We start from the raw sequence: 27,703 nt of genomic DNA, 5'->3' as shown, positions 1-27,703 counted from the left end.
CCCACTGCAGCGGGGCTTAAGAAAATTCAAGCGCCAAGAAACATAACAGCTTTGCAAATGAACATTTGCCACTCCCAGTCTTGCTCCAATAATTCATCATGTCCCACTAGCTCTCCACAACTCAGTTACCAGCTTGGGGAGGGGTGTACTTGGATTTCTACCTCTCTTATAATAAACAGATTTCTTAATTTTCCCACACAGGTACCTGAATGGCAACGTGACCAGAGAGAGGCCCAGTGTTTCCTGAAGGCTGTGTGCCCTGAAACCATCTCATTCCTCTTTCTTGCTTCCATTTGTTTCTCTTGGACACTCCGCTGAGCTTGGCTGTTTGATTTTCCCAGAGGCAAAGTTGGAAAGAGACATTTTGCACTCCTGTTATTCAAGTCCTGAACTCATGAAATATTGATTCACTGTGCTGTTGCTTTACAGAGACTCTCTATTTGTCCATTTATGAAACCCATCCCACCATTTGTCTTTTGCACAGGTTCCAACTCTGCTTCCTCCTTTCCAAAAATTACTAGGATGCAAGGCATTTTGCTAGCCTCTCTATTGCAACCCATACTGAGTCCCGCATGCCTAGCAGTTGGGTTTCAATCAAGGCACTGGTCTAGGGTTCACCAATAAATATTCAATAATTAGACACCAAAAGCTATGGAAAGAACACCACAGTAGAAGATATTTATACAGTATAGGCTAATGGAGAAAAAGACCTCAGTACTTCCAGAGATCATTGGCTCCTGGAAATCTCTATATCAGTTTCAAGGCTGCTATAGGAAATACATCCTAGGTTAAAAAAAATCCATTACCTATTCTCAACGTTCCCAAAATTCTCACAATCAAATTGTAGTAAATCTAAAAATAAACCCAGAAAGTATATGGTAATTTCCGACTTTAGTGACACACGATTAGGCTTCTTTCAAATCTGAGATATGTCTCCTAGCATTTCTCACCTCAAAAGCATTGCTACTCCTTCAGTTAATCTGTATTAATTCACAACGGGCACTGGAGAGCTACCAAATAGAGAATGACACGGTGACAAAATTCATCACCGTCTCCGTCCCCGCGGATAACCACGGGAAACCATCTTCATGTCATTCTTTAAGGAGAGAGGGAAGAATCAGAGTATGAATGGCCACAACCACTGACCTGCAAGCTTTGCTTTGAAGAATGCTGGTGTAGAAGGACTGAGTTTGAAACAGATACTACAGAATGACAGTCTCTGGTATCCAGAGCAGATATTGTGATGTCATAATGCCTCATTCCACCAGTGCCTAAGAGCCAATCACATCAGTGATGTCACAATGGCTTCATTATCCTTGGCTCACATAAGAATCAGCGCATGAATGGCCACAACCACTGACCCACAAGCTTTGCTCTGAAGAATGCTGGTGTAGAAGGATTGAAGTTGAGATAGACACTACAGAATGACAGTCTCTGGTATCCAGAGCAGATATTGTGATGCCATAATGCCTCATTCCACCAGTGCCTAAGAGCCAATCACAATGGCTTCATTATCCTTGGCTCAGATAAGAATCAGAGTATGAATGGCCACAACCACTGACCCAAAAGCTTTGCTTTGAAGAATGCTGGTGTAGAAGGACTGAGGTTGAAATAAACACTAGAAAATAACATGGGATTATTTCCCGCGGTTATCCGCGGGGGCAGGGACGGTGATGAATTTTGCCACCGTGTCATTCTCTAGTGCAAATCCTCAAATCTAAATTAGGCACAGTTCCTGCTTATTCTTTAGCTATGTGTGAAAATCCAAAGAACCATTCCAGGCTGGTTAAATAGCACTGAATTTTGGGGAGGGGGCTAGTGTTTATTTCAGTAGGATTTAGCACAGTAGAGCCCTGGAATGTTTGTATTCAAATTTAAATCACTATTCAGCCAATAGAATCAAATACAATAGAATATTCAGCCAATAGAATCAAATACAAATATTTGGTACAGTCTTACTAGCAGGCGCTAGTGATGTAGCCATGGGCGGGGCCCCGGGTGGACACAGGTCTACCCAGCTGCAGCCCAGCGATGCTCTGGTTGACAGGGATCCAGTTTTGGTCAGATCTGAGCCTAAAGTAAGTGGACACCAGGAACACCCTCTCCTCCCCCCCCACACACACACCTGGCATCTCTCCCTCCCCTCCTCTCCAGGTGTTTGGGGGGTCTCTTAACTCCACTCCCTCAACCCCCTGCTACTTTTTGAATTCTTCAGTTCCTCTCTAGCAGTGAGCAGGGACTCATACCTACTGGCTTTGGCCCCCTAGCCTTTCCTTTAGCTGCGTTAAAGGATTCCCTGCTCACTGCCAGTGAAGAACTAAAGGATTGTTAAGGTCCTGGGGGGTATTAGGGAGAGGCGTCAAGCGATCCCCAATCACCTGGAGAGGAGGGAGAGATGGCAGGTGTGTGTGTGGGGAGGGGGGGGGGTTCTTCGTATCCACCCACTTTAGGCTCAGACCTGCCCAGAATTGGATGTCTGGCTTTGCTCCTCCTGGCAAAGTGCTCATCAATCTTTGGACACAAAATAGTGCCTTCCACCTCCTTCCTTGTTTCTCTGCCTTAAGATGCATCAAAGGCCAAATTATTTTATGCAATTACTAAGAAGAAGCCTTGTCAGGGGTATGGCATAACAGCTGATGCAGAAACTTGTTTAGTATTGAGTGTAAACTTAATTATTGGCTTTTGCCTAGGCTGAGAACACTCTGTTCTGTTATTATGTCAAGAATGCAGCTTCTTTCCATTAGTTTCAGAGCCAGATTACGGCTGCAGCTGCTCCAATGCGCTGCCACACTGAAGGTTTGGAAACTGGGCAGGCGAGCCTTGCACATCACCAAGGTCACACTGTTCCCACACCTGACAATGAACTCTCGTGAAATCATTCAGCCTGCCCTTTCTCTCCTTTTCAGTGGACTGGACTGGACCTAGAAGTAAAAAAAAAAAAAAAAAAAAGAAGTCATTTTTCTTTTCCTTAGATAGCAATAAAAATGTGAAATAGTCTTCTAGTTGATATAAAATTTCAATCTAAACTTGTCATTTTCAAAAAAAAATCTAATCTAATCCTTAGGTTTGTATACCGCATCATCTCCACGTTCGTAGAGCTCGACGTGGTTTACAGTAGGAGAAATAGGAAGGAACTACAACAGAGGGTTAGAGGTAGAAGTGTGAAGAGAATTTAGAGGACTTGGGATGCCAAGATATAAGAGTTTCCTTGATTCCTAAGTTGGAGGGAGACTTACATTTTTTGAGAAAAGCCAGGTTTTCAGATATTTGCGGAAAACTTGGAGAGAGCTCAAGTTCCGAAGAGGGGAGGTAAGGTTGTTCCAGAGCTCAGTGATTTTGGAGTGGAGGGAGGTCCCTAGCTTTCCTGTGTGGGAAATGCCTTTTAGCGAGGGGCTTCATTGCCCTGTACTCGGCTCAAATAAGAACATAAAAATTGCCATACTGGGACAGACCAAAGGTCCATGAAGCCCAGTATCCTGTTCTAACAGTGGCCATCCCAAGTCCCAGTACCTGGCAGAAACTGAGAGAGTAGCAACGTTCCAGAGCTGAGATTGTGATGTCATAATGCCTCATTCCACCAACGCCTAAGAGCCAACCTTTACCAGTAATGTCACAATCTAATCTAATCTAATATAATCCTTAGGTTTGTATACCACATCATCTCCACGTTCGTAGAGCTTGACGCAGTTTACAGTAGGAGAAATAGGAAGGAACTAAAACAGAGGGTTAGAGGTAGAAGTGTGAAGAAAATTTAGAGGACTTGGGATGCCAAGATATAAGAGTTTCCTTGATTCCTAAATTGGAGGGAGACTTACATTTTTTGAGAAAAGCCAGGTTTTCAGATGTTTGCGGAAAACTTGGAGAGAGCTCAAGTTCCGAAGAGGGGAGGTAAGGTTGTTCCAGAGCTCAGTGATTTTGAAGTGGAGGGAGGTCCCTAGCTTTCCTGTGTGGGAAATGCCTTTTAGCGAGGGGAAGGATAGTTTTAATTTGTGGGAGGATCTGGTGGTATTAGGGTTTGAGGAATTCCAAGAAAGAGGGATAAAATCTATTTTAAACTAAGTTACTGGAACCTGCCGCACTGAAAACTTTAATTCACTCATTGATAATTTCCTGTTTAGATTACTGTAATGCCCTTTGTAAGGGCATTACAAAAAAGGAGATCAGACGACTACAGATCGTCCAAAATATCGCTATTAAGATCATTAGCGGGGCAAAGAAATATGATCACGTCTCCCCTCTCCTAATCAACGCCCATTGGTTGCCAATCGAACATAGGATTAACTATAAAATTTCACTTTTAACATTTACAACCAGACTGAATAACCAACCTGATTTTATTAATAGCCTTTTAATCCCGTATGTTACGTCGAAATCCCTCCGCTCAACTTCTCAAAACCTTCTTTAAAATCAATTAATACTTTACGCACCAACAACTTTGCTGTTACTGCTCCTTCTCTCTGGAATTTATTGCCTATATATCTTCGTAATGAATCAGATATAAAACAATTTAAAACAGGATTAAAGACATTTTTATTCCGAGACGCTTTTGGTTAAAATGCCCTTTTAAGGGCCAAGTTTATAATTAAATCTTAATTTTTATTAATAATTTTTTACCTAACCTATTGTTTTAGCCACTGATGTTTTGCCTATCCTATATCAATTGTAGTTCTTCCCCATCCGTCCCTTTGTTGCCGTATGTCTGTGCAAGTCACTTGTTTTCCCTGTTTTAATATACGTCTCAATATAACTGTTTAACTTGTTTTTATGTAATTTTATTATGTTAACTGCTTAGAAATTAGATTAAGCGGTCAAACAAATATTTTAATAAACTTGAAACTTGATAGGGTAAATATTCAGCTGATGGCAGTGAGTGTTTTGATGATGGTCGCTGGCGTTATTACTCGTTCAATGCCAGGCCATGTCTGGGCTTCTGCCTTGAATATCTGGTTTGTGGCACCAGTTAACACATAAAAACAACGTAAAAACTGCAAATGATGTACAAGATACAGGCGTTGTTTATTAAAACTATAAAAATGCAGTAAAATATACAACCTTATTACCAACCAGGCGACCCGACATGGTCCGTGTTTCGGATAACACGCTTTCCTCAGGGGTCCGTGGTGTAGTATATGCTTGCCTACATTTGTTTCACGTAGGCGTTCGTTTGATATCTTTTATGCGGTTTTGTTTCATACCTTAACCACCACAGACCCCTGAGGAAGGCGTGCTATCCGAAACACGGACCGTGTCGGGTCCCCTGGTTGGTAATAAGGTTGCATATTTTACTGCATTTTTATAGTTTTAATAAACAACGCCTGTATCTTGTACATCATTTGCAGTTTTTATGTTGTTTTTTGCTTGCTTCACTGCAGACTACGTTGGAATTTTCTTTTTTGTGCTTTTTGACCAGTTAACACATAGCCAGTTAAGTCAATATTCAGCATGAGTAAGACTGTGTGTTGTGTGGGCTAGGGTGACCAGATTTCCTCTTATAAAAAAGGGGACACCTGGCCCCGCCCTCAGCTCCATCCTGCTTTGCCCCACAGCCCTACCCTCACACGAATCTTGTGTCTCCTTCTCCGAGCTCAGGACTGTATCTGGAGGACCGCCACGCATGCACAGAACATGGGAGCGTGTGGTGCAGTGGTTAGATCTACAGCCTCAGCACCCTGCGGTTGTGGGTTCAAATCCCATGCTGCTCCTTGTGACCCTGGGCAAGTCACATAATCCCCCATTGCCCCAGGTATTTTAGGTAGAGTGTGAGCCCACGGGATAGATAAGGAAAAGCACTTGAATACCTGAATGTAAACCACTTAGGCCATAAGTGGTATATACTAAAATAAAAATTAAAAAAAGACATTGGTGCGATGATGTCACGTGCAAGTGACATCATTCCATTGACGTCTGCATATGCACAGAGGACCTCCAGATGTGGACCTGAGCTTGGGGCCTTCCAAAACCCAAACGAACGGTCAGATTTTGGAAATCTCTCTAGACACCCAGACAGTCTTCTAAAAAGAGAACATGTCCGAGTTTTCCGGGCCATCTGATAACTCTAATGAGGGACCATTTATGTGGTTACCCTGACTGGTTTAGTTCTTAATATTGGCATTTAACTGGCCAAGTGCTCACTCTGCCATCAGAATGCCCCCCAAAGGGCCAGTTTTCTCTTGGGCGCTAACTGATCATTTTCAGCAGAGAAACCCAAATAAGTGCAACTGAAAATTAGGAGATAGCCCTGAATAAGTGATTTAACCAATCAGTGGCCATTTCTGAATATTGACCAGTTTATTATTTCAAAAGTATGCTTGATCAAGTTAATATTCTCCCCCTTTTACATAGAATTCCTATGTTTATCGGAGCATTTAGCGTTCCGGACTGCGGTAGAAACCTCTACTGCAGCTTAGGAAAAGAGGTCATTGTTTGCAATAGATATTGATTTCCTAGAGAACTGATCCAGCCACTTGTTCTTTTTGTAATCTGCTTTGAACTGTGAGGTAGTAAACTGGCCACACAGATCCCAGCAGAGCAGAGGGTCAATGCAATAGGGACCCTGGTGCAAATTCCACTTTGACACCCTTATTTTGTATTGTAAGCTTTCCAGAAACATTAAAAAAAACAACAACAACAATGTACCGAGGTAGGTGCCTACCAGCAAATTAATTTTTAAAAAATTGTTTTAAAATTTATTTTAATAGCACTTTCAATTATCAGCACTGATTAAGCCAATTTAAAATAAGTTAGGTGCCTAGACTGGCTAGACGTCTAATTGTAGACATCTTTTATAAAATCAGGGCCTTGGTGCTGTGCCAGATGTCTAAGTGACAATTTCATTTAATTTTCAGCACAATTTCATGTATAAAATTAGACAAGCACTCCAGCACAGTTGTACCACTTCTTTATGACCTTGTCAATGGGTTTAAGACTCTGAATGTAACCCTGGCCTCCTGTCTCTCCCAGCTAGTTGAGCAGCCAAGATCACCTGGCACACTCTTTTCATGTACCTGTGTGCTCCTAACCCCTCTTGTCTCCTCTCTGGCCTATCCCTGCATCTGGCAGCAGGACCATCACTGCTGAACCCTTAGGTGTCGAGACTTCATGAAACCTCATAAGGCTGCTACACAAAGCCTTGACAGCCATCTTGAACATCTTTGAAGCGGCTACTATAGCAGTGGCAGGAAAGAATTGGCTACGAGACCACCAGAGATGTTCAGATTGAGTAGGGGTCATCTCACAGGAGGGGTAGGGAGGGATGGACAGATGCATGTCAGAGCAGAGAGGGAGGAATGGAGGGATAGATATCAGAGAAGGAAGGGAGAGAAGGAAGGAATGATGCCAGAGGGAGGGATGGATGGATGCATAAATGCCAGAGGAGGGAAGGAAGGAAGAATACTAGACCAGGGAGAGAGAGAGATGAGTGCCGGAGCAGAGAGAGAGAGAGAGAGGGATGGACGGATGAATGCCAGAGCAGAGAGGGAGGGAGGGAGGGAGGGAATGAAGGGTGCTGAGGGAGGGAGGGTTGCCAGAGCAAGGAGGGAGGAATGGATGGATGGATGCCAGGGGAGGGAGGGAAGAAAGGATGCCAGAGCAGGGAGGGAGGGATGGATGGATGCCAGAGGAGGGAGGGAGGAATGGAAGGATGCCAAAGCAGGGAGGGAGGGATAGATGGATGCAAGAGGAAGTAGGGAAGTAGGGAAGGAAGGATGTCAGGAGAGAGAGGAAAGGAAGGAAGGAAGGAAGGAAGGATGCCAGATCAGGGAGAGAGTGAGGGATGGATAGATGCCAGAGCAAGGATGGAGGTAGGCCTGCCTACCTGCTAGCCATCCAGAGCATTGAGGAGAGAGATGCCAGGGGGAAGGGAAGGAATACAGAGATGCCAGGGGGAGAGGAGGGAAGGGAAGGGAAGAAAAGAAAAGGAGAAATATATCAGAGCATGGGGGAGGGTTGGAGACAGAGAGAGGAGAGAGAAAATGGTGAGGGGGTGAAGCTGAAATGAATTATATATAAAGGGAATAAGGGACACAGGCTGAATGGAAGGGGGTGAGGCTAGACAGTTTATGGAAGAGTTATAAAAGAGGGAAGATGCTATATGGAAGGGAGGGAGAGAGAGGGCGGATAGTAGATCAAAGGGGGAGAGAGGACAGATGCTGGATGGAAAGAAGAAAGTGAAGAGAAGAGAAAGAAAGCAGAAACCAGAGATGACAAAAGGTAGAGAAAATATTTTTTTTTGTTGCTTTAGCATAAAGTAGTATTGTATTAATAAGCATTTATAAATAGAAAATGTAAATAAGGTAATCATTTTATTGGACTAATTTTACAAATTTTTGGAGACCATAACCCCTTCCTAAGGTCAGCACAGGGTACCGTAACAGCAGTATACTGCACTAACCTGAGAAAGCAGATTTTGGCCTCTGGAAGCTTATTGAAAAATGTATTAGTACAATAAAATGGCATTTTCATATTTTCTATCTTTTGTTGTATTTCTATTTGTTAATTTGTAATGTGGTGATTGTTTTTTTATCAGTTTTTTTCAAATTTACATCTGCTATCTTTATATTTTGCACAGTATTAGGGAGTGTGTAGTGCAGTGGTAAGAGCTACAGCCTCGGCACTCTGAGGATATGGGTTCAAATCCTGCACTGCTCTTTGTGACCCTGGGCAAGTCACTTAATCCCATTGCCCCAGGTACATTAGATAAGAGCAGGAGCCCGCCGGGACAGTTAGGGAAAAATGCTTGAGTACCTGAATAATTTGTAATCCATATAGAATTGTAGGATATGCGGAATATAAATGATTAAAACCAAACAAAATCATGTACCATTGTTTCTGTGGTGTTACATTGTATGCAAAGTCTGGCTTCTTGGCAGTTCAGTTTAACTTTTGTCTGCATATTTCTATTTTTAGTTTGTAGATAATTATCCCAAGCTTGGTGAGGGTCTGCTGTAGAGGTCTGCACGGGAAAGGGGATCGCGGGAATCCCGTGGGTCCCGTGGGGGTCCCGCAGGGGTCCCACGGGAATCCCCCCATAACCCATGGGACTCCCACAGGGACCCCCCCTCTGGCCCACGGGACTCCCACGGGGATGGAAGGCTTTGGAAGAAGGGTTCGTCCATATAATATAATGGACACGTCAGCCTTAGTAAAAGAGGGGGTTTATAAGTTAATTACCTGAACAGAAAACAAAAAATGGGTTCCACCAAAGAGATTCCACAAGGAAAACAGCAAAAGAAACTATGAAATTGATTATCCTGTCAGAAGTAATTGCTGCTTTTTATGGGGACGGGCGGGGATGGAGGTAATTCCTTGCGGGGATGGGTGGGGACGGAGAGGATCCTGACGGGGACGGGTGGGGACGGAGAGGATCCTGGCGGGGACGGAGAGGATCCTGATGGGGTCGGGCGGGGATGGGTGGGATTTCTGTCCCCGTGCAACTCTCTAGTCTGTTGGTGTGAAAGATACCAGTTATTCTGATAGCATCGAATGTCTATGTAATGGTGTAGTGAGGGTAGGGGGCACCCGGGGTGGAGGCACATTTCTGGTCCCCCCCCCAAAGAATGTGCACACCCCCTCCCCCGCTGCAAAAAACAGGACTCCCTGACACCAAGCGCCCCCCCATCTTCCGATCGCCCCTCTCCCTTCCACCAAATCCTGGTGGTCTAGTGAGCTGGGGGGGGGGGGTGGCCTAAGCAATTCAGGACCTCAGGCCCCTTCCAGTGCATCCATTTTGAAGAGGCGGCCCTTCAAGGCAGGGGGGAGAGGCATCCCTCCTGCCTGATTTTCGACAAAAGGTACAGGGGGCGGTGTCAGGGTGGAGGCTTCTCAAGCTTGGGGGGTCTGATCCGAACCCTCAGCCCATTAGACCACCAGGATTTTGTGGGAGGGGTCAGGGAGGGGGTGGGGGGTGTACTTGGTGTCTGGGGTGCCGGAGGGAAGGCACGTAAGCATGGCAAGGGGTTAGAGAGGAGGAGAGGTGCCAGTGCCTGGGAAAGACCGCCCCCCCCTCCCCACATATTACACCACTGTGTCTATGTAGAATCAGTCTGTAATAATCCAGTTTGTTTAGTAGCTTGGAAATGAGTATTTCTAAAACAATGCTAAACTTGATATTCTTTTGTCTGGTTGGGCTGTTTAGTCTCTCACTGAAAAGGCAATAAGCCATGTCCTATAGGCTAATGTTAAGGATTGCCTATATAGGTTTCAAGGTTCCTGAAACTGACTGAGAGACAAGCACTCTTTTACAAAGCTGTGGTTGTGATGCTGTCCCAATATTCCACAGAGAGAGCGATCTAACGATAAATAAACCAAAAACTGTGGATGTAGAGGCTCTGAAAGACGATTTATTATTCGCTCTTCGCAATAAAAACATTAAAATACAAGCATAAATAAAAAATAATAATTAGAAAATAATATAATTATTTATCCTTTATTATTTCATTTTACCTCAATTCCCTTTAGGACCCCTGAGGAAGGCATGTTCGCCGAAACACGGACCGTCACATATGTACTATAGACTTATAGTTATGTTTTAATGTTTTTATTGCGAAGAGTGAATAATAAATCGTCCTTCAGAACATCTACATCCACAGTTTTTATGTTTTTTTTATCGCTGGTTGTTGAGGGCTGTCGTAAAGGTAAGCTTTCAGTTTTTTTTCCCCTAAATCTGAGGTAATTCCGTTCAGTCCTAAGAGTTGTTGGGAGGCCATTCCAAATTTTGGTAACGGGTGAATAAGGAATTAAAAATTCATTTGCATTTGAGTCCTTTGGATGAGGGAAGCATTAATCCATATCCTCAGGAATTCCCCATCACTCATGTCCAGGAACTCTAAGGATAGACAGGGTGTCACAATGACAGACAGAGCTGGCGGCAGGCCAAAGCACTCGGTGTTATGTGGACACTCCCAAATGCAGAGAGAGACAGCTTGGGCAGGGCAGCAATGGCACAGGCAACATAAGTGGCACACAAGGGTACACAATGGCTGTAGGAGAGATACACAGACACTCACACACCAGGCACTTACAAAAAGGGAATAGGGTGGGTGGGGTACGAGGAGGTCCTGAAAACTTCTCAGCCCAACCAACTTTCTAAATTCTGAGCATTACGTTGCCACTGTAGCCAAAAAGAGTGTTATTTTATTTTGCAACGAGTCAATTTTCAGAATCATTATGCTATGTTCTGCCATTGTTTCAGACCATGGATTGAACCATATCAACGAAAAGTGTGGAACTTGGAACTGTCATGATGTTCTATTCCTGCAGAAGAAAACTCCAAAGGAAATCCATGAATGTATGATGCAAACATTGAGTTACAAATGCCCATCACATTCCACAGTGAAGAAGTGGTGGGCAAAAATTCAGCATGGAGATTTTGAGACCAAAGATGCAGGAAGGTCTGGGAGGCCTCAAACGGTGTTAACTCCTGAAATTGTTGACCATGTCCATGACCTGATTTTGGCAGATTGGCGAATATCGGCTGAAACAATTGCTGAGTCACCACAGATATCCAGGAAATGTGTTGAGTGTATAATCCTCGGGCAGCCGGGTATGCAGAAGCTGTCAGCCAAGTGGGTGCCCAAATGTTTGAATGTTGATGAGAAACAACATTGAGTGGACACTTCCCAAGTTGATTTTGCAGCATTTTCAGCAAGCTGGTGCCAACGTTTTGGAACGACTAGTTACTGTTGATGAAACATGGTTGCACCACCGTGATCCTGAGACAAAACAACAGTCCATGCAATGGCAGCACTCAGGTTCTCCAAGGCCAAGGAAATTCAAGACCCGAAAGTCAGCAGGAAAGGTCATGGCCACGGTGTTTTGAGATCAGGAAGGTGTTGTAATGACTACTTTCCAAGAGGTCAAACAGTTAATGCAGAATAGTACTGTAACTTGTGCCAATTAAAGGTGGCATTGAAAGAAAAAAGGAGAGGGAAGGTGCAGAAAGGGGTTCTCTTTTTGCAACAGTGCATCTGCTCACAAGGCTGGCAAAACGGTTCAGAGACAACGGCGCGAAAGACAAAGGCGCGCGCCGACAACTGAGCGCAAGACGGAGGTGTGCGCAGAAAAAAATTACAGTTTATAGGGGCTCCGACGGGGGGTTTAGTTGGGGAACCCCCTCCCCCCACTTTACTTAATTGACATCGCGCCGGTGTTATGAGGGGTTTGGGGGGTTGTAACCCTCCACATTTTCCTGTAAACTTAACTTTTTCCCTAAAAACAGGAAAAAAGTGAAGTTTTCATTAAAATGTGGGGGGTTACAACCCCCCAAACCCCCCACAATGCCCCCACAACGCGGCGCGATGTCTATTAAGTAAAGTGGGGGGGGGGTTCCCCAACAAAACCCCCCGTCAGAGCCCTAAAAACAGTAATTTTGAGCGGTGCGCGCCTCCGCGTTGCGCTCAATTGTCCTGGTACGCCTTTGTCCCGGTGCGCTTTTGACCTGACACCGGCAAAACAAAGGATGTTTTTTGATGCAGTTGGAGTTTCAGTGCATGGACCGTCCACCCTCTCACCAGTTCTTGTTCCATCGGACTATTTTCTGTTTCCAGACCTTATAAAGAGCTTGAAAGGGCGATTATCAAATGATTCAGAGATCATTGCAGCAGCAGACAGCATTTCAGTGACCAGATATCAGAGTATTTTTTGGAAACTTCAGACACGATGTGCCAAGTGTGTTGAACATAGAGGGGGGGTGAATATTTGGAATAACTTGTAAGTTTAATGGCTTCACGTCATTCTCTCCGTGGTTGGATTGATAACTTTTCAGCACCCTCTCGAATAGGAAAGAGGGGAAGGGGCAAGGGTTTTTGGAGGCACATGGAAGGTTTGTGAGAGAAAGAGGCAACTGAAGAGAGTGGTTGATAATGGGGCAAGAATGGATTGGAGAGGTGAGGGGAATGGATAGGCAGAGCAAGCACAGAAACTTCAAGGAGCAGAAAAAGACACAAACAATTCAGGGGGGGGGGGCTTCATAAGAGATGCTTCATGTTTCCTTAGTTGCTATAAGTAGGTCGTATACACTTGGGCACATCCACTGCATGTTACACACAAGTGTGGCTCGCTAGCTGAGCTGCTGCCTCTGTGCCCAGAGGTTGTGAGATCAAATCCCAGTGCTGCTCCTTGTGACCCTGGGCAAGTCAACTTAATCCTCAGTGCCCACTGCTTTGAATGCCAAAGCCACAAAAAGGCAGTATACAAGTCCCCGGTCCTTTTCTGATTAGGCCAATCATGCCCACTCTCCATCCCAGGCACACTCTCTTTTCTGGCATGTAAATATGTGCAATATGGGATGCTTTTATAGACTATCAGCACAGCTTCTTCTTTTGGACTGCTTATGCGCTAAGTTTGTGGAGTCAGGAGGCATCAGGTTTTGATGAGGCGAGGTTTAGGTCCAATGAGTGAGTTTACACCCTGAGGAGGCAGAAATTATGAAATGCTGGCCATCGTCGGTGAGACGGACCTCCATCACGAGAAAATAATTTTTAACCTATTTGTCTTTTTTTTTTAATTCTAAGAATTTTATTGATTTTGTAGAATAATACAATACAATATAAAGCCAACAATATGAGTAGGGGAACACACAGTAGTAACAAGCATTAACACATGTGAAGTGTATCAATCTATAAGATAACAGTATACCCATATATGCAGTAAAAAAGGGTGACTAGTGGAGCAATAATTAGAATAATTGTCATAATATACAAATCAAGAATATACATAGTCTTGATTTGTATATTATGACAATTATTCTAATTATTGCTCCACTAGTCACCCTTTTTTACTGCATATATGGGTATGCTGTTATCTTATAGATTGATTAGAATAATTGTCATAATATACAAATCTAGATTGATTAGAATAATTGTCATAATATACAAATCAAGAATATATATATTCTTGATTTGTATATTATGACAATTATTCTAATTATTGCTCCACTAGTCACCCTTTTTTACTGCATATATGGGTATACTGTTATCTTATAGATTGATACACTTCACATGTGTTAATGCTTGTTACTATTGTGTGTTCCCCTTTGGGAACACTCATATATATATATATATATATATATATATATATATATAAAGCAGTAGCCTTTAATCCCCTAGTTGCATTGCACGGAGCCCTGTACTGGTGTCGTGGGAGAGGCTTCTTTTTATGCCTGTGAAGTTTCTTCACCCTGTTATGCCTACCACCTGGACTCTGTAGGGTGGAGGTAGGGTTCCTTAGGCTTTTCCCTCCCCCACTTATAACAGCGTGTTGGGCTATGTGTGCAAACGATTTTCATATTTACGTGCTACATGCCTAATTGGAGTCACTAATACTTGGTGCTGGTGTATAAGGCATTTATAATTATATTCGTTATTACACAGTAGAAGAGTTATTATTTAATCTATGTTTATGCATCAACCTGGCACCTAGATTTTATAGAACTGTCTCCTAAATCTCTAGCCGATCTGTGTTTATACCCTCCAAAACCTAGAATGGACTGAGAATTAAGAAGTACTTCATATTATTTCAGGCTGTTATCATGTGATCATTGAAAACTATTGTACACAATAGTATTTTGACAGTTTCATGAATGATTGGTCTGTTTTCATTTGTTAAGCTTATTTTGGACATTTCTTCTTCCCCTTGATCAACAAAGATTTTCTTCTGAGATTTTGTTTTGTTTTTTTCTAGACTGCATACGGGACTGCTTTTTTTCTCTCTCTCTCTTCTCCCTCTCCCGAGCTGTATCTGATCCCCAGCATCTCACATGAGTCACTTTGTGACAGCTCAGTGGAAACTTGTGACACCTTTGTTAGTTTTTTGAGGTCATGAACTCTATCATTTGGTTTCTTGCCTCTATCCGTCAATCAGCAGGAATTATGACATGTCGGAAAATATGATAGACACTGGGTGAGGTCAAAAACTGGCAAATGGCAGGATATGGTGGCACTGGGATTTGGGGGGGGGGGGGGGGTTTCTGCCAACTAATGAGGGAGTTCTTCTTTGAATTCCAGCACTAGCAGGCAATGACAGGAGGTACACCGAAAGATCTCTCCCAATTTGTCAATATGGGAAGGATGCCCAGGGGGGTTGATATAAAATGTCACTTATCTGTATCCATCCACTTTCTTATCTCAAAAGGTACCTGTAGATTCCAATCATCACAACTTGAATTGCAAAAACTTCCCAACAAAAGACCTTTGTTATGCTGATCCCTCCGGCTGCTTCAGGGGGCACCAGGGTGTACATAAGAACAGCCTTACTGGGTCAGACCCATGGTCCATCAAGCCCAGCAGCCCGTTCTCACGGTGGCCAATCCAGGTCACTAGTACCTGGCCAAAACCCAAGGAGTAGCAACATTCCATGCTACCGATCCAAGGCAACCAGTGCACCAGATATAATCCCCTGAAGCCGCTGGAGGCATTGGCCAAACAAAGATCTTTTGTAAGGAAGCTTCTGCAGTCCAAGTTGTGGTGATTGGAACCTACAGGCACCTTTTGAGGATAAGAAAGTGTCAGGAACAGGACTCGTGTAGAGCTAATGCCTTTCAGAGCCCTGAAGCAGCGATTTAATCGTGAAACAATGGCCATCATCAGCTACGGCTACATTTGGATTTGTGGAAAGCATTGAAATTGCGGGGACAGCGCGTGAGGACACGTTCTGGCAGGAACCTTTGAGATAAGCACTTATTATTTTTATTTGCTTACCTGCTGTTTTGCCCTACCTGTTTGAAGTAGAACTGTCTAAAATCTGCGTTTCTAATTCACGTTTTCAATTTGCGTGCATACAAGGTGGGTTTTTTTTTTAATGGCCTATGATAGAGTGTTGGAGGGGAGCCAGTAAAAGGTGGACGTCTCTTCCCTTCATAGCTGCGATGTAGCATTTTGCTCTCCGTAGCTCCAGAGGCCTTTTCCCTCCTTTTAGAAACGTTTCATAAGAGACAAAGAAATTAAAGGCGATACACTCGGTATATAATACTGGAGGTTAGATTAAGTACCACTGTGTCCTTGGAACCTGGGTTGGCCACTGTTGGAAACAGCATACTAGGCTTGATGGACCTTCAGCCGGTCTCAGTATGACATATTCTTATGTCTTTAGTTTCTTTCGGAATGTGAGGTAGCGGATAGGTTTTCTTAGGTGTCTTGGCAGCTTGGCTTGTTCCAAATTAGAGGTACAAAATAGTGTATGCACAGTATACTCCAGATTCCCCATTGTTTTTTTGAATTTAATGTACAGTGCTGCATACGTCTACAGGGGTCTCAAAGTCCCTCCTCGAGGGCCGCAATCCAGTCGGGTTTTCAGGATTTCCCCAATGAATATGCAATGAGATCTATGTGCATGCATTGCTTTCAATGCCTATTCATTGGGGAAATCCTGAAAACCCGACTGGATTGCGGCCCTCAAGGAGGGACTTTGAGATCCCTGGTAGCAGCTGTATAGAAGTAGCAGTAGTACTTATATAAGTACTGTCATTTCATTAATGGTCTCCTAAGGGCTCCTTTTACAAAGGTGCGCTAAAATGCCGCACGCGCTAGCCGCTACCACCTCCTTTTAAGCAGGCGGTAATTTTTCGGCTAGCGGGCACTATAGCGCACGCTAATCTTGTGCGTGACCTAAAAACACTAGTGCACCTTAGTGAAAGGAGCCCTAAGTCATGCATCTCAGGTTCTGAACCAGCGACCTAGCCTGACTCAGCAAAAGAACATGATCGAGACGTTCAAGTATCTTACGGGCCGCATCGAGGCGGAGGAAGATATCTTCTTTTTCAAGGGTCCCACGACAACAAGAGGGCATCCGTTGAAAATCAGGGGCGGGAAACTACGAGGTGACACCAGGAAATTCTTTTTCACTGAAAGAGTGGTTGATCGCTGGAATAGTCTTCCACTACAGGTGATTGAGGCCAGCAGCGTGCCTGATTTTAAGGCCAAATGGGATCGGCACATGGGATCTATTCACAGGGCAAAGGTAGGGGAGGAACATTAGGGTGGGCAGACTAGATGGGCCGTGGGCCCTTATCTGCCGTCTATTTCTATGTTTCTATGTTTCTATGACTTCATATGAAGAGGAAAGAGCTGTCCCTAGAAAACTCTTTTGTTTTTTTTTGTTGTTGTTTTTTTTTAGTGGTTGCCAGGCAAGATAGGGCATGCCCTGGATGGAAAAATTCATTTTCCAGCTGCACTGGAGAACTGCATAGGTAGTTTTCAAATGGTTCTAACTCCTATCTTTAGAATTTAAGTTCCTGCATGGACATCTTTGAAAATTTACAGAGGCTGAGAGTCTCCTTTTATCAAGCCGCGCTCGTGGGGTTAACGTGTGCGACGTTTTATCACGCGTTAACCCCCCGCGCTGGCCTAAAAACTACCGCCCGCTCAAGGGAGGTGTTAGCGGCTAGCGCGGCCGGCGGTTTAGTGTGCGGTATATGCGTTAAACCGCTAGCGCGACTTGATTGACACCTTTAAGTATATCACGGGACGTATAGAGGTGAAAGATGATATCTTCTGTCTTATAGGGCCCTCGGTGACCAGAGGGCACTCGCTGAAAGTCAGGGGAGGGAAATTTCAAGGTGATGCCAGGAAGTACTTCTTCACCGAAAGGATAGTTGATCATTGGAACGAGCTACCTCAGCAGGTGATTGAGGCCAACAACATGTCAGATTTTAAGAGAAAATGGGATATTCACGTGGGATCTATAAGGGAGTAAAAGTCGAGGAGTGGGTCATTGGTAAGGGCAGACTCGATGGGCTGTGGCCCTTTTCTGCCGTCAATTTCTATGTAACATAGTAACATAGTAGATGACGGCAGATAAAGACCCGAATGGTCCATCCAGTCTGCCCAACCTGATTCAATTTAAATTTTTTTTTTTTTAAATTTTTTCTTCTTAGCTATTTCTGGGCAAGAATCCAAAGCTTTACCCGGTACTGTGCTTGGGTTCCAACTGCCAAAATCTCTGTTAAGACTTACTCCAGCCCATCTACACCCTCCCAGCCATTGAAGCCCTCCCCTGCCCATCCTCCACCAAACGGCCATACACAGACACAGACCGTGCAAGTCTGCCCAGTAATTGGCCTAGTTCAATCTTTAATATTATTTTCTGATTCTAAATCTTCTGTGTTCATCCCACGCTTCTTTGAACTCAGTCACAGTTTTACTCTCCACCACCTCTCTCGGGAGCGCATTCCAGGCATCCACCACCCTCTCCGTAAAGTAGAATTTCCTAACATTGCCCCTGAATCTACCACCCCTCAACCTCAAATTATGTCCTCTGGTTTTACCATTTTCCTTTCTCAGGAAAAGATTTTGTTCTACATTAATACCCTTTAAGTATTTGAACGTCTGAATCATATCTCCCCTGTCTCTCCTTTCCTCTAGGGTATACTTATTCAGGGCTTCCAGTAAATTAAGGATACGAAAAAGTGGGTGGTGGGGGTGAGGGGGTGGTAAAGCGTGGAGATGGGCGAGAAAAAAGTCAGGTGTTTACCATTAATTTTCAGCAATGGGCATCCTGAGAGGGTCATCTTAGAAAGCTTGCACAGCATTTGCATATGAAAATACTGAATTTATGTGCTTTTCAAAAAGCCGCTGTGTCATGTACGTGCGACTTGCTCAATTTTCAGATAGGTGTGTTTTGGGCAGGCCTGAAAAAATAAACATGTATTTTCAGTTTTAGCAAAAATAAGCACACCTACTTCAAAAATGACTGATGTAAACTGGAGAGTAATGCGGTGACAAAGATTCATCTCCCCTCATTTTCATCCCCATCCTCTCACCGTCCCCACAGTGAAGCACATTTTTCATCCTTGTACCCCCACCATCCCCCTCCCCAGTCTTAATTTTCTTCCCTGCATCTCCCCACTCAAACCAGAAAGATTATTTTATGGCATAACGCATTGCAAATAAACATTTTAAGCCAGACCCTCACCAAATATAGAACAAGGGATCACAAATTAGAAACAAAAATAAGTAGACAAAAATTGAACTGGGAGTCCCATAAAGTTATACTCAGCAAGTAACACTGGAGAAAACCAGAAATGCATTTCCTTGTCTGTTGAACACAATACAAAGACATCTGCTGTACACATTTCCCAAAACTAACATACTGTATTTCAGTCAATAAATTCAAACTAAAATGCTTTTTTTAAAAAGACCTTTGTTATGTGGAAATATATTTTTCCATTAAGTCAGTTCCAGTTTCTTTTTTTTTCTGCTTTCCTGTCTTCTGTATTTCTCCCTCTTTCTCTCACTGTTCACCATTTCCCTTCCGTACTGCAAAGGAAGTGGGAAAAGAGAGGGGGGGGGATCCAGGATTTCTCTCTTCCACCCCCTCTGTTGCCAAGTCCAACATGTCTCACTCACTGGTCCCTGCACAGCATCTTTTGTCCCTCCCCTCCAGCCCCATGACCAACATTTCTCCTTCTATCAATCCTCTCCAACACCATGCTGCATCTCTCTCACTCCCTTCTTTCCACCACTAGGTCCAACATTCCTCCCTCTTGCACCTCTTTCCATCTGTCCCACCTTCCCTCTCCACCACGTCCAATATTTCTTCCTCCCTCCTCTCCACCACCATCATTTTCAACAATTCTCCCTCTTTCTTCCTTTCCCCATGTGCCCCATCATTTTCCCTCCCACTCCTTGCACTGTGTCCAACCATTCTCCCTTTCTTTTCCCTCCCCTGGGCAGCATCTCTTTCCCTCTCTTCCCACCCCATACTTTGTGCAGCATCTATCCTTCCTTGCCTTCCCAACCCTCCAGCCTTCATTTCAGGCACCTACCGCGGTCCTAGGGAGGCACTTAGGGCCACCTAGGCCAGCCTAAGGTTGCCTAAGACCACTTCCAGGTAGCCATGCCATGCCAACACCTAGCCTTAGGTGAGCTTAGGCGGGTCTACATGCCTCCCTAGGCTCCCGGAGGTGCCTACAATGTAGGCCACCTGCCTCGGGATGTCTGGTCAGGCAGCAGTAGGCCACCTACAATTGGGACACCATTTATAGAATTTGCCCCATAGTATGAATCGTGGTGTTAGGCGGGCATAGGCATCTGTCCATGAGGACAGATGCGTTTCTATAAAGGACACCCATGTGCGATTCTCAAAAGAAACTTAGGCGGTTTCTGAGACCGGGCGTCCTGTACAGAATCCGGCCTTATGAGTTTATCTTGTTGGGCAGACTGGGTGGACCGTACATGTTTTTATCTGCTGTCATCTAATTATGTTAATTTTAGACAACAATATGAAACATTTGGGATCTGGATTGGCCACTATTGGAAACAGGATACTGGGCTAGAGTGACCATCGGCCTGATCCAGTATGGCTATTATGTTATGTTATGTTCTTATTCTTTTCCTCTCTCCAAAAGGCTCAACTAATCCATTGCATATTGATAGATATATGAGGTTTTGATGATCAGTTTGGTTGCTGTAAGTCAAGCCTAAAGCAGTCAACAGCCGTGTTCCATTGCCTTTCTCAAAACATCCCACATTTCCATCTATATCCCCTTCAATGAGATCATCTTTCTATTTTCTCTTGTCATGATTGGTTGGAGATGTGCGTGATCGGGCAGCCATGCAGATTGCAAGAAGTGTGCTGTTTCTTCTCTTTCCAAGCTGAAGCTGGTTCCCAGAGTACAGTATAATTGGTAAACATCATTTGTAACAAGCGGCAAAGTTTCCACAATATACACACTTCAAAGACGGGTGATGGTAACAAGGGCACAGGGTGTGAGACTGAGAGAAAGAGAGAGAGGGGTAGAAAACACACCAGCTGACACAGTATATTCCAGTGTCTTTCAAACTGTGTGCCACGGCAGAGTGGTGTGCCCCGAACAGATTCCAGATGTGCCACGAGAGATTCCAGAATTTTATTTTTAAAAATTCCCTTCATAAGCATACACTAGAATAGATGACATGTACGTCACATACGCAAGAGATAGTCAATGTTATGACAATGTATGCGTATGGATACAACTACCCAAACAAGCATCATTCTTTGACGTGACTGGTCCTTGAGAAATTCTGGCAAGTAGTCATTTCTACTGGCAGCAGTCATTTCTAAACTAGACTATCGCAATGCCCTTTATCTTGGGATTACAACCATACAATGTAAAGCCCTGCAGATGATTCAAAATTCTGCTACATGGTTGGTTTGTGGTCTGAGAAAATTTGACCACATAACAGCGTGGTTGAAAAAACTTCATTGGCTGCCTGAATGATCATATATTATTTTTAAGACAATAGTGTTGGGGTTCAAGGTCATTTACTTTATAGGCCATCTGAGGGGGCAATGCGATTGTCGTTAACAGGCTTCTCAGCTGTGCACTACGAGAGTACTAGGTCTTCCTCTATCTCTTTCATGGGAGTAACGCTGTGGAATATGTTGACTGGACCGCTAAGAAACTCCTGAAAACTACATTATTTGTAAAAGCATTTCAAGAAATGTCTTTCCTGGGTTATGAATGTTCTTGTATTGATACGTTGTTGAGTGTTGTGAATCATGGTTGATATGAAGGAACTGCTGCATTTATTGTTTATATAACATGTGTTGTATGCTATTTTTATTTATTTATTTATTTTTTTAGTTCAATCATCTTTATTAACATTTTAAGATATACAACAATCAGGTAACAATGACCGATAACCAAAATCATCAGTATCAGCAAGGGTACATGTTGTCAATCATTACCACACAAGAAAGTACGGTAGGAAACGCCCTACCAAAACAAGAACCAGAGAAAAAAGAAAAATAGAACTGCTCAGACGTATATAATGTAACTCAATATTCCTATTTTTATTTTTATATGATTGTTTTTTTATTGTAAAACCGCCTAGCTATAGGCAGTTAAGAAATCTTTTAAATAAATAAATAATTTTGTTTTTTTTATGCAGTAGTTACCCTAACTTGAATAACAAAGTCATCAAGGCTTTGTTACCATTTGGATCTTATTATCTTTGCGAACTTGGATTTTTAACTCTGACAGAAATTAAATCGAAAAAAAGAGAGCAACTGCAGATGGTGGATGATGAAATGGTTGCTTGTTGACTATTGAGCCACATTTTGAGTTAATTTGCACTCAAAAACAAGCACATCCATCGCATTGATTAACAATTCTATTCTATCTACTTTAGTTTCACTGTTGTTACAATCACCCTTACATAGCTTAAAGAACTTGAAATAAATAACTCTCAGATTTAATTTTTTGCTGGATTTGCAGTTTTATCAATTATAATGTGCTGTGAAAAACATTTGCTCCATTTAGAGTGCCAGAGCTAAAAAAAAAAGGTTTGAGAGACACTGATACATTCAGTTCACACACCACACAAAGCTAAAGACTGTCATTCTCTTTTTCTCAAGAAATATAAAGATAGAAGATATTTGAATCTACCTTTGAATACCAAGGCCCTCTAATTTGGAACAAGCTGCCAATCCACCTAAGAAAACCTATCAACTACCTTGAATTCCGAAAGAAACTAAAGACATATGCACATGTCATACTGGGACAGACCGAAGGTCCATCAAGCCCAGTATCCTGTTTCCAACAGTGGCCAACCCAGGTTCCAAGAACCTAGATAGATCCCAAGTAGTAAAACAGATTTTATGCTGCTTATCCTAGGAATAAACAATGGATAGGACTTCTCTTTTAGGAAATTGTCCAAATCTTTTTTAAAAACCCTGCTGAGCTAACTGATTTTACCACATTCTTCGGCAACAAATTCTAGAGTTTACACGTTGTGTGAAGAAATATTTTCTCTTGTTTGTTTTAAATCTAGTACTTAGTAGCTTCATCGTATGTCCCCCTAGTCCTAGTATTTTTGGAAAGAGTGAATAAGCGATACACATCCACCCTTTCCACTCATTATTTTATAGACTTCTATCATATCACCCCAGAGCCATCTCTTCTCCAGACCGAAGAGCCCTAGCTTCTCTTTGAATCCTCCACTCTCCTCCTAAACTAATGACCATGCTAACAATATAACTTAAGAAATTGATCCAAATTTTATGTAAACTGCATTGATTCCTTGCAGAATATTGTGGTATATAAGAGACGGTATTGTATTGTATAGTATATTCATGTTTTAAGTTAACTTACTGACTTCCAGTATAACCCTGACGTTCATATCTTGTGTGAGTGAGTCTCTCTAAACAGATTGTTAATAAATCTTACAATTCACGTAAAAGTGAATGGATTTATGCTTAAAATTTATGAGTGGTTCCCATTATGCCAACTTTGAAAGCAAGGTGAAGGAGAAGGAGGAAGCTATTTAATTTCATATCACATTTATATCCCACTTATTCAAAAATAAATTTGAACAGAGTAGATAACATTTGTATTATTTACCCATTCAATATTGAGAAAGTGATTTAACCGGGCAGGAGAAACTTCTGACTGCCTATGTGTCAATATGTTTCACTTAGAGTGTGGCGTAGTGGTAAGAGCTACAGTCTCAGCACCCTGAAGTTGTGGGTTTAAATCCTGTACTGCACCCTGTGACCCTGGGCAAGTCACTTAATCCTTCACATTAGACAGATGTGAGCCCACCAGGACAGATAGGGAAAATGCTTGAAGTACCTGTATGTAAACTGCTTTGAGTGTGGTTGTATAACTACAAAAATGTGGTATACAAGTCCCAATCACTTTTCCCTTCCCCCCTCCTCCCGGACAGTGCCACTGAATATCACTACAGACTGCCCCTGTGCTCTCTGGTTAGTGCTGGGGGAGTCCATGAGTGGAGCTTGGGCAGAGTGTGGGAGGAGCTGGGACCTAACTGGTTAGTAGCTGTGTTCAGACCACTAGCCAGTTAGGTAATGGGCATCCAGATTGCTACAGCAACTTTCCTGGTATTCCCTCCCTCCCCCCCAGTGCCAATCCCCCCTGAGAGCAAGTGTGGCCAACCAAGCCCACCTCCACTTCTCCAACTCCTGTAGGTCCCCCTGGGCCTACCATGAAGAGTCCTGGTAGTCCAGTGGGGTCCTAAGGTAGGAGCAGAGCCAACACACTTCTACCCATGGCAGCCATTTCTCTAAAATGGCTGCCATAACCTCTTCCAGCAGTATCACAGTACCGACAAACAACAAAACGCCCAGGGTTTCCACAGGAGTAGAGGACGGTCCAAGAAAAGGCAATGACTGTGGAATACGATGCTCTCAAAATAATCTTTGTTAAAGGCAAGTGATTTTTATTAAAACAAAATCAAAACAAGTACATCTACTTATCCACTGTAAGAAGCAGCTGATCCAATGAATAGAAGTGGACCCAACACTGTCCGTGCTTCGGCTCACACTAGCCTTCTTCAGAGGTCCAGGGGGTATAAAAAATGATGAATGTATGTAAGTCTAGAAGAGGCTTATGGTGCAAAAAGTGAGTGATTCCACAGTTTATTAGAGATTTCCACGATGCATCTCTCTCTTGCACGATGTATCACTCTCTTACACCATGCATCTTATTATGGCTGTACCATGATCTCACTATGGAATTACTCACCTTTTGCACCATAAGCCTCTTCTAGACAGCTATTGTGAGTAGGGTTTCTCTTCTTATTTTCTTAAACTTTGGGAATGAGGTTTAGTATGGAATACATTTGTTCATGTGCTTTGCTTGAGTAATGCATTATTAAATATCTTTTAACCTTAATATCAAACTGGAGTCCTCTTTATACCAAAAAAACAGAAGGTTTAGTATGCAATATAAATTTATTTTTTCATGTGCTTTGATTGAGGAAGACAGAGGTTAAATGAGTTTTTTTGGAAAAACAGTAGAGGAACTGGACAAGTGTTGAAGGTACATGTTTGATATTTATCCTAGAGGAATGACTCCTTGTGATATAAGCTTGGCTTTTAAATTGACATGTGGTTTAATGGCTGTGTGTGTGGCACAGTGGTTAAGCTACAGCCTTAGCACCCTGAGATTGTGGGTTCAAATCCCTCACTGCTCCTTGTGACCTTGGCAAGTCTTAATCCCCTCATTGCCCCAGGTACACTAGATAAGAGTTTGAGCCCACTGGGGAGAAGAGAATATGATAAAGTAGCTGAATGTAAATACCACTTAGGATATAAGTGGTATATAAATAATTAAAAGATAAATAAATAAAATATAATAGTGATACTCTTGGGGAGGAAGAGCCTGCCATTTTACTGCATACAATTTTAATGTAAAAAAACAAACAGCATAAAATAACTGTTCTAATGATGTCATAATGCTAAAATGCGATAACATTATAGATGTCAGGATGTCTAAGCAACACCTAAAAGACGATTCTATAAAGCACGCCTAACTATATAGATCCGCTGAAATTTTCTGGACACAGCTAAGCACAATTCTCTATTGTGCATTAATGCAGAGGAGAATCATGTTCAGCGTTGTGCTCCCGGACATCTAAACGACACCTAACTTTTAGGCATCCTTTATAGAATTTGCCCCTATGTGTAAATTCTGGGCCCACGACTTTATAGAATTGGGGATATAAGTGTCCACGTTTCAGTTTGTTTACTTTGTGCTTGTTGAGCAAATATGAATAACAGAAATGCAAATGAGCTATCCAAAATGTAATGCAAGAAATTTTTGGTAGAATCCTATCTTCATTAGACCACTATTAAAATTAGGGGAAGGGGAAAAAAGAAAAAAAAGGAAAAGAACCACTCAGCTCTTGTCACCCTGCCCATCACAGAAATCTTGGCCCTTCTGGGACACAGCAAACATGGCTCACATTACTATGTTTAACCACAAACTTGGACAGATATCTATGGAGAAAAACAGTGCCTACAGCACAAGTCTCCCTATACACAGAAAGAAACCTCTTCAGTCTCATTTGAAAGGATCCAACAAGGTCTGGATATATCCAGAATCTTTGTCCCATCGTGTTTGTTTCTTCCTCAAGAGAAAGAACAGGTGCAACATCGTGTTCTTATCTTGCTGAAAGACAAAGGTTGTCGACAATGTCGCCCGGCTTTGCTCTTCCTGCAAAATTCTCTACAGGAAAGAGGACACATCTAAACTATCCACGAATAGTTGAACCACATCAGGATTCTCTATCTGCCCATGCTCATAGCCCCCAACTGAGAGAGAACAGATCTCCTGCCCTAGGAATTATTAGAAAAGGGATGGCTAACAAGACTAAGAATGTTATAATGCCTCTGTATCGCTCAATGGTGCAGCCTCACCTTGAGTATGGCGTTCAGTTCTGGTCTCCTTATCTCAAGAAAGACATAGCGGCACTAGAAAAGGCTCAAAGAAGAGAGACCAAGATGATAAAGGGGATGGAACTCCTCTCATATGAGGAAAAACGAAAAAGGTTAGGGCTCTTCAGCTTGGAAAAGAGACGGCTGAGGGGAGAAATGATTGAAGTCTACAAAATCCTGAGTGGAGTAGAACGGATACAAGTGGGTCGATTTTTCACTCCGTCAAAAATTACAAAGACTAGGGGACACTCAATGAAGTTGCAGGGGAATACTTTTAAAACCAATTGGAGGAAATATGTTACCACTCAGACAACAGTTAAGCTCTGGAACGCTTTGCCAGAGGTTGTGGTAAGAGCAGATACCATTGCTGGTTTTAAGAAAGATTTGGACAATTTACTGGAGGAAAAGTCCATAGTCTGTTATTGAGAAAGCCACTGCTTGCCCTGGATCGGTAGCATGGAATGTTGCTACTCTTTGGGGTTCCGGAATCTTGCTATTCTTTAGGATTCTGAATGGAATGTTGCTACTCCTTGGATTTTGGCCAGGTACTAGGGACCTGGATTGGCCACTGTGAGAATAGGCTACTGGACTTGATGGACCTTTGGTCTGACTCAGTAAGGCTATTCTTATGTTCTTATATTATGTTCCTTTTTTTTGGGGGGGGAGGGGGAGTGGAAGATGAGATTTGGTGTAATTCTTGGCATGCAAATTGGATGCAGATCCCCCATGTTCTATAACATGACACCCAAGATTTTGGAATTCCCCTGACCCTCCCGTGCCCTTCTTATAGCCATGCCCACATTTTTGTTACGTGTAATGGAAAATGGGTGTCCAGTGTTATAGAACAGTATACAGCCAGATGCATCACAAATTCTAACTGGTGTCAATGACTGGTAAGCATCCAATTATTGTTCATTATCCAATTGAGTTGTGCATGCATCTTGGAGCAGTGCCCAGATTTGAGCAGGAGTATGCATATTGAATACATTACATTACATTACATTAGTGATTTCTATTCCGCCATTACCTTGCGGTTCAAGGCGGATTACATCCAAACTAAAACAAGAATTACATTCAAAATTTGAAGTAATAGAATAAGCGATGAGATAAAATTTTTAAGGTAATAAAAAACGATTGGGTAGAGCGTTACCAACGGGGAATAGAAGTCTTTAGGAGATAAGAATAGAGTGAATTATGGGGTTTTAGATAACGTTTGGTAAATAGAAGAATATTAGAGAGTACTAAGGGTATAGAGAGTGTTGGATGTTGGGTTGGGATTGCTCGTGCTGGATAGGTTTTATGTGTTTTTTGAAGAGTATGGTTTGAATACTGTGGGTTCCATGTGCAACTGACAGTATTTAGGCGTGAGTATCTACACCAGCTTTTGACATGGTGTAAATGCTCAATTACCGACTTGCTGTAGTGTTCTAGAAATACGGACAAGAGAGAAGGGCATTATAGTCCTTCCTTATTGATTGGAAGCTCTTTACATGGAGGTATTTTTTTAAAAAAGCTTTCATTTATGTTTACATTGGGGCCTTTTTACTAAGGC

The 27,703-nt window shown here is 42.8% G+C and overlaps 1 protein-coding gene across 2 annotated transcripts in view; it reads right to left on the bottom strand.

Annotated features, from left to right (window-relative positions):
* Positions 1-2,544: 2,544 nt before the first annotated feature.
* Positions 2,545-27,703, bottom strand: part of CFAP74 (cilia and flagella associated protein 74) — a 194,777-nt gene continuing 169,618 nt past the window's right edge. Inside the window, exon 39 of one of the 2 annotated variants that reach the window (XM_033922642.1) lies at positions 2,545-2,921. The gene's annotated coding sequence lies outside the window, so the exon portion shown is untranslated. Of the gene's footprint in view, positions 2,922-18,600; positions 18,620-27,703 lie in introns of those variants that run through there. The other variant, XM_033922644.1, reaches the window with a different exon arrangement.

The sequence above is a fragment of the Geotrypetes seraphini genome, chromosome 15 (assembly GCF_902459505.1).
Source record: "Geotrypetes seraphini chromosome 15, aGeoSer1.1, whole genome shotgun sequence".
Taxonomy (NCBI): Eukaryota; Metazoa; Chordata; class Amphibia; order Gymnophiona; family Dermophiidae; genus Geotrypetes; species Geotrypetes seraphini.
Note: the sequence above shows the minus strand (reverse complement) of the source record. Positions and strands in the feature narration are given on the sequence as shown.